General features: G+C 46.5%; 1 long non-coding RNA gene across 1 annotated transcript; it reads left to right on the forward strand.

Moving 5' to 3' along the window:
• Positions 1–3,324: 3,324 nt before the first annotated feature.
• Positions 3,325–5,364, forward strand: LOC311098126. Its single transcript, XR_014609375.1, has 2 exons — positions 3,325–4,833; positions 4,887–5,364. It is a non-coding gene; the product is annotated as an uncharacterized lncRNA (long non-coding RNA).
• The last annotated feature ends 322 nt before the right edge of the window (positions 5,365–5,686 follow it).

Below are 5,686 nucleotides of genomic sequence, written 5' to 3' on the forward strand. Positions count from 1 at the left end.
GTACACCACCTCCTGAGCTGGCGTAGGATTTGAGCGTGCCGTACGCCAACGTCCATATTGATAAATCTCAAAGTCAACGTGGTTTTGGGTGTACGCCAGGTGTACGCTGGAAATTTGGTGTACTCACTTTTGATAAATGAGGGCCAATGTCCTTAGTTTTCGTCTTTGTCAAGGTCTTTCATTTTTAACGCAATTTAAAACACGCAGCGTATTCGTTCAGCTGCATTTCCTTTCCCTGCTCTCCCTCCGTCTCTCTGTCACTCATGCGTCTCTCACATGCGCGCGCACACACACACACACACACACACACATAGCCCCTCCCCTCCGTGCACACCGCGTCTCCATGAGAACGAGTGTTCGTTCGACGTTAAAAGCAAGTTCGCGAAAGGTTGGTATCTCTATCTCGTGAACACCTTTACACAATCACACATTAAAAAGTGGTATAAAAATATTTTAAATTATGAATATAATTTTGTCAGTGTGTTACTGTCGACCCGAGAAGCAATTGCGCCTTCTTTAGAAAGTTAACTAGTCGCAAGTTTGAGGTAAAATGCACTTTTTGGTTGTGGTTGTCGATGTCAAAACACTATAAGCTGTGATTCAAATATTAAATAATGTTATGTCATTTTTTTTTTACTTTTACACTGAATGTTTGCTGCTTCAATCCAGATGAGTAGGCTGTATAGGGTAAATTTAGTATAGGGTGTGAAAATTGTACAGCTGTGGTATTTGTATAGGGTGTGAATTCTGTAGGCTATAGAAGATGTGTAACCTTTTTCGGTACGGCCTTAGAACTGAAGACTTGCATGTTTCATTTGAACACAGTTGTTAACGTAAATTAATTGAATTCAACATGGCTGAATTAATAAATAAAATGATTTTAAGTGGTAACCATAAATGTATCATAGTAATGCTACATAAAAGCCAGACTAAAAGGTAGCTAGCAAACAATAAGTACTACTTATCTCTGAGAGTTAGAAATAAATATTTTTCAGGTTCAGTATGATTGTTGTGCTAGCGAGAGATATTAGTCTAGTCATCTACCCTGAATCTTGTTTCCGGATGACTGGGCTAACCTAAAATGACCAATACTGGAACAACAAAATGCAGTTTAGCATCTAACTATGTGAAATAAGCAGTAATGTGTTGAGTACAGTAAGTATAATACATAGAATATGAAAGATATGAAAAAGCTAAGGTATGAAAAGTAGGCCTAATTTATTGAGTAAACAGTCAATATAAGCAGTATTAGACTTTCAAATTTGTGTTGTTGTCCTTTATAGGCAGGAGTTAGTGACAATGTCAGGAAGACAGTGCAAATTCAAAACTGAGTGGAAAGAAAACCCCCAGTTCAGGGACTGGCTAGGAGAAGTGTCTGGAGATGTGCATAGGGCATATTGCAAGCTCTGCAGGAAGTCTTTTGATATTGGTAACATGGGAGTCTCAGCACTCAGGAGTCATGCACGGGGACAAGGCCATGTCAAGGTTTCTGGACAGTTAAACAGTGAAAGAAAAATGACAGATTTCATGAGGAAGACTTCAACAGACACAGGAGAGGGAAGTAGCTGTCCAACAAACAGAGAGCTACCAACAGCCAGTGTACATGAGGAAAGTACAGCATTACAATTGCCTAGTACAAGTGGACAGAGAACAAGCTCAGAAACACAGGGCAGCTTAGCATTCTTTTCAAGCCAAGCTGTGTTAGAAGCAGAGATTCGGTGGGCAATTAAGATGGTGATGTCACACTACTCATTCAACTCTGATATCTCAGCCATTTTTGGTCAGATGTTCCCAGACAGTGAGATTGCCAAGAAGTTTTCATGTGGCGCAACAAAAGCAGCTTACCTTATATGTTTTGGCTTGGGTCCTTATTTCAAAGAGCAACGGATCAATGATATAAGAAAAGCACCATGCTATGTAGTTTCTTTTGATGAATGCCTGAATAAAGTGACACAGACAGAACAGTTGGATGTTGTAGTGAGGCACTGGAGTGAACGTGAAGGGAATGTTGTGGTGCATTATTTTGATTCAGAGTTTTTGGGACACACTCAAGCAGAGAAACTTCTGGAAAGGATCAAGAGAGCCCTGTCACCACTTAATCCCAATAAGCTGTTACAGATTTCAATGGATGGCCCTGCTGTCAACTGGAAGCTCCTGAGGATATTCCAAGAGGACAAAAGCCAAGAGGACCCAGATGCACCAAAGATGATAAATTTGGGAAGTTGTGGTTTGCATGTTCTTCATGGAAGTTTTCAAGATGGAGAGAGAGAGAAACAGGTTGGAAGGTGGGAGATGTGCTCAGAGCACTTTGGCAGATGTTCCATGACTCACCAGCAAGACGAGCTGACTTCATTGAGGTAACCAAAACAACAACATTTCCTCTGAAGTTCTGTGCCCATCGATGGGTTGAAGACTTGGCAGTCGCAGAGCGGGCAGTGGAAGTGTGGCCAGCTGTGCAACAGTACATCAGCAGCCACCAGAAACTCCCGAAAAGCAAAGTACCATCATCTGCATCCTACTGTACAGTAAAAGGGGCCACAGCTGACCCTCTCTTTCAGGCTAAGCTCCAGTTTTTTGCATTTGTTGCTAGACAGCTTAAGTCTTTTTTGGAGAAATTCCAGACAGATGCACCAATGGTGCCTTTCCTTGCAAAAGAGCTTGAGTCCATCCTGAGATGCTTGCTGTCATGCTTTATTAAGAGAGAAGAATTGGAGAAGATGAAAACACCTGTCCAGCTGCTGAAACTTGATGTCCAAAACAAGTCAATCCATGTGCCACTCAAACAATTGGACACTGGATTTGCCACAAAACAAGCTTTGGAGAAAGCATCTAAAAAGCTCCAGGAAAATCCAGTGAACATACAGGTTTTCAAGAAGGAATGTGTCTCCTTCCTTGCTGTGACCTGCAAAAAAATTATGGAGAGAAGTCCTCTTATGTACCCAGCAGTGCGGCACATGAGCTCCCTCGACCCTGTGATCATGGTGACAGAGACTGAGCATGCAATAGCAATGTTTGAGAAACTCCTACAGATTATCCTCAATGCAGGATGGTGCACTGCCTCAGAGTGCGACAAAATCCTTGCTCAGTATAAAATATTCTCAGTGCATGCAAGTGCAAACCTCAAGGCAGAATTCCAAGATTTTTCATACAGTTGCAGGCTTGAATAATTTTTTGGGAGATTTATCAGTGGCAGAGCAGAGTATGCAGCACTGTGGGACATGATGAAATGTCTCCTAACTCTGTCTCATGGACAAGCAGCAGTGGAGCGATGGATGATGAACAAGGACATGCTAGTGGAAAACTTGAAGGAGAGGAGTCTGATAGCATTGCGCCTGGTCCAGGATGCAATGGCTGAGCGTGCAGTTGATGAAGCCCTGCCAAAAGACCTAATCCAACACTGCAAAGGAGCAAGAATGAGGTATATGTGTCACGGGGGTGACGAAGGCGGGAACCTTTTTTTTTTTTGAGAATGTTTCCCCCGGGGAGCGCTTCTGCGGAAACATCAGGACGGTTCCGGGTTCTCACGTGAGTGTCATGGCGGCGGGCGAGGCTTGATGAGGGAAACTCGCGGCAGGTGTGAGAGGAGAGGATACAGGATGGTGATTGGGACATGGAGGAAGAAGGGGGGCTCATAAAAGGACACTTTGGCGGTGAGGAGCGGAGAGAGAGGCACGAGCGGGGAGAGAGGCACGAGCGGGGAGAGAGGCACGAGCGGAGAGAGAGGCACGAGGGAGAGAGAGGCACGAGCGGAGAGAGAGGCACGAGCGGAGAGAGAAGCCCGAGGAGGGCACGAGGAGATGTGAGGCGCGCAGCACGTGAGCGGCCGCGGCCGCAGATGCGGCGGGAGGCCGCGAGAGAAAGAGAAGGACAGAGACAAAAGATTTCGGCTGGATTGCGTGTGTAAGCCGTTGTTTGCACCTTGAGTCTGTTGAATTGCAGTTCTATTGTGGAGATGAGTACGAGTGAACAGTGTGTGGTGAATATACAAGTGTGGGAATTGTGTTTCTGCTGTTCACACGCAGTCACAGCTGTCTATTAACCTCTTCTCTGCCTGAGTCCTGTGAGTGTACAGCTACGCTGGTGAAATACGATTAATCTCTTCTCTGCCTGAGCCCTGTGAGTGTGCAGCTACGCTGGTGAGATGCGTAACCTCTTCTCTGCCTGAGCCCTGAAGAGAATGCCGAAGAGACTTTTAAGAGACTTTTTATTTATTTAATAAAGTATATTTATTTTGAAGTCTGTGTCTGCCTTTTCCTTTGTGTCCACGGTCAGCTCCTCAGGGGTGGCACGCAAGTGGAGGGGTGGGCGGCCCGCTGGCGCTCCACCCCGACCTGTGACATAAATGGCGTAGTCGGCAGGATGCCGCCCTGAGTTGAGCGACCGTGGGCCGAAGGTATGGCGACCAGTTTTTTATTTATTTTTTTTCCCTTTTTTTGGTTTTGCTCTGTTTCCTTTTTTTCTTTTTTTTCTTTTCTTCGGCGTCCCGCTCCAGGGACTGGAGCGGATTGGTGGGGGAGGATGTCACGGGGGTGACGAAGGCGGGAACCTTTTTTTTTTTGAGAATGTTTCCCCCGGGGAGCGCTTCTGCGGAAACATCAGGACGGTTCCGGGTTCTCACGTGAGTGTCATGGCGGCGGGCGAGGCTTGATGAGGGAAACTCGCGGCAGGTGTGAGAGGAGAGGATACAGGATGGTGATTGGGACATGGAGGAAGAAGGGGGGCTCATAAAAGGACACTTTGGCGGTGAGGAGCGGAGAGAGAGGCACGAGCGGAGAGAGAGGCACGAGCGGGGAGAGAGGCACGAGCGGAGAGAGAGGCACGAGGGAGAGAGAGGCACGAGCGGAGAGAGAGGCACGAGGGAGAGAGAGGCACGAGCGGAGAGAGAGGCACGAGCGGAGAGAGAAGCCCGAGGAGGGCACGAGGAGATGTGAGGCGCGCAGCACGTGAGCGGCCGCGGCCGCAGATGCGGCGGGAGGCCGCGAGAGAAAGAGAAGGACAGAGACAAAAGATTTCGGCTGGATTGCGTGTGTAAGCCGTTGTTTGCACCTTGAGTCTGTTGAATTGCAGTTCTATTGTGGAGATGAGTACGAGTGAACAGTGTGTGGTGAATATACAAGTGTGGGAATTGTGTTTCTGCTGTTCACACGCAGTCACAGCTGTCTATTAACCTCTTCTCTGCCTGAGTCCTGTGAGTGTACAGCTACGCTGGTGAAATACGATTAATCTCTTCTCTGCCTGAGCCCTGTGAGTGTGCAGCTACGCTGGTGAGATGCGTAACCTCTTCTCTGCCTGAGCCCTGAAGAGAATGCCGAAGAGACTTTTAAGAGACTTTTTATTTATTTAATAAAGTATATTTATTTTGAAGTCTGTGTCTGCCTTTTCCTTTGTGTCCACGGTCAGCTCCTCAGGGGTGGCACGCAAGTGGAGGGGTGGGCGGCCCGCTGGCGCTCCACCCCGACCTGTGACATATGCAATACCTTGAGGATGAAAAAAAGAATAAAGAACAAACTGCAAATGAGAAGAAAAGAAAGGAGCTTCACCAAGACATAGAAAATGTCAAAGCAAAACAGAGAAGAATAATGAAAAGCAGTGAGATGATGCAGAAAGAGGCAGACGAAATGGCAATGAAAGCAGAAAAAAAACAGGACTTCACATTACTGTCCAAATCCAATGCTTATCGCAAAAG

This window comes from Abramis brama (assembly GCF_963993115.1).
Source record: "Abramis brama genome assembly, chromosome: 15".
In the NCBI taxonomy this organism is placed as follows: Eukaryota; Metazoa; Chordata; class Actinopteri; order Cypriniformes; family Leuciscidae; genus Abramis; species Abramis brama.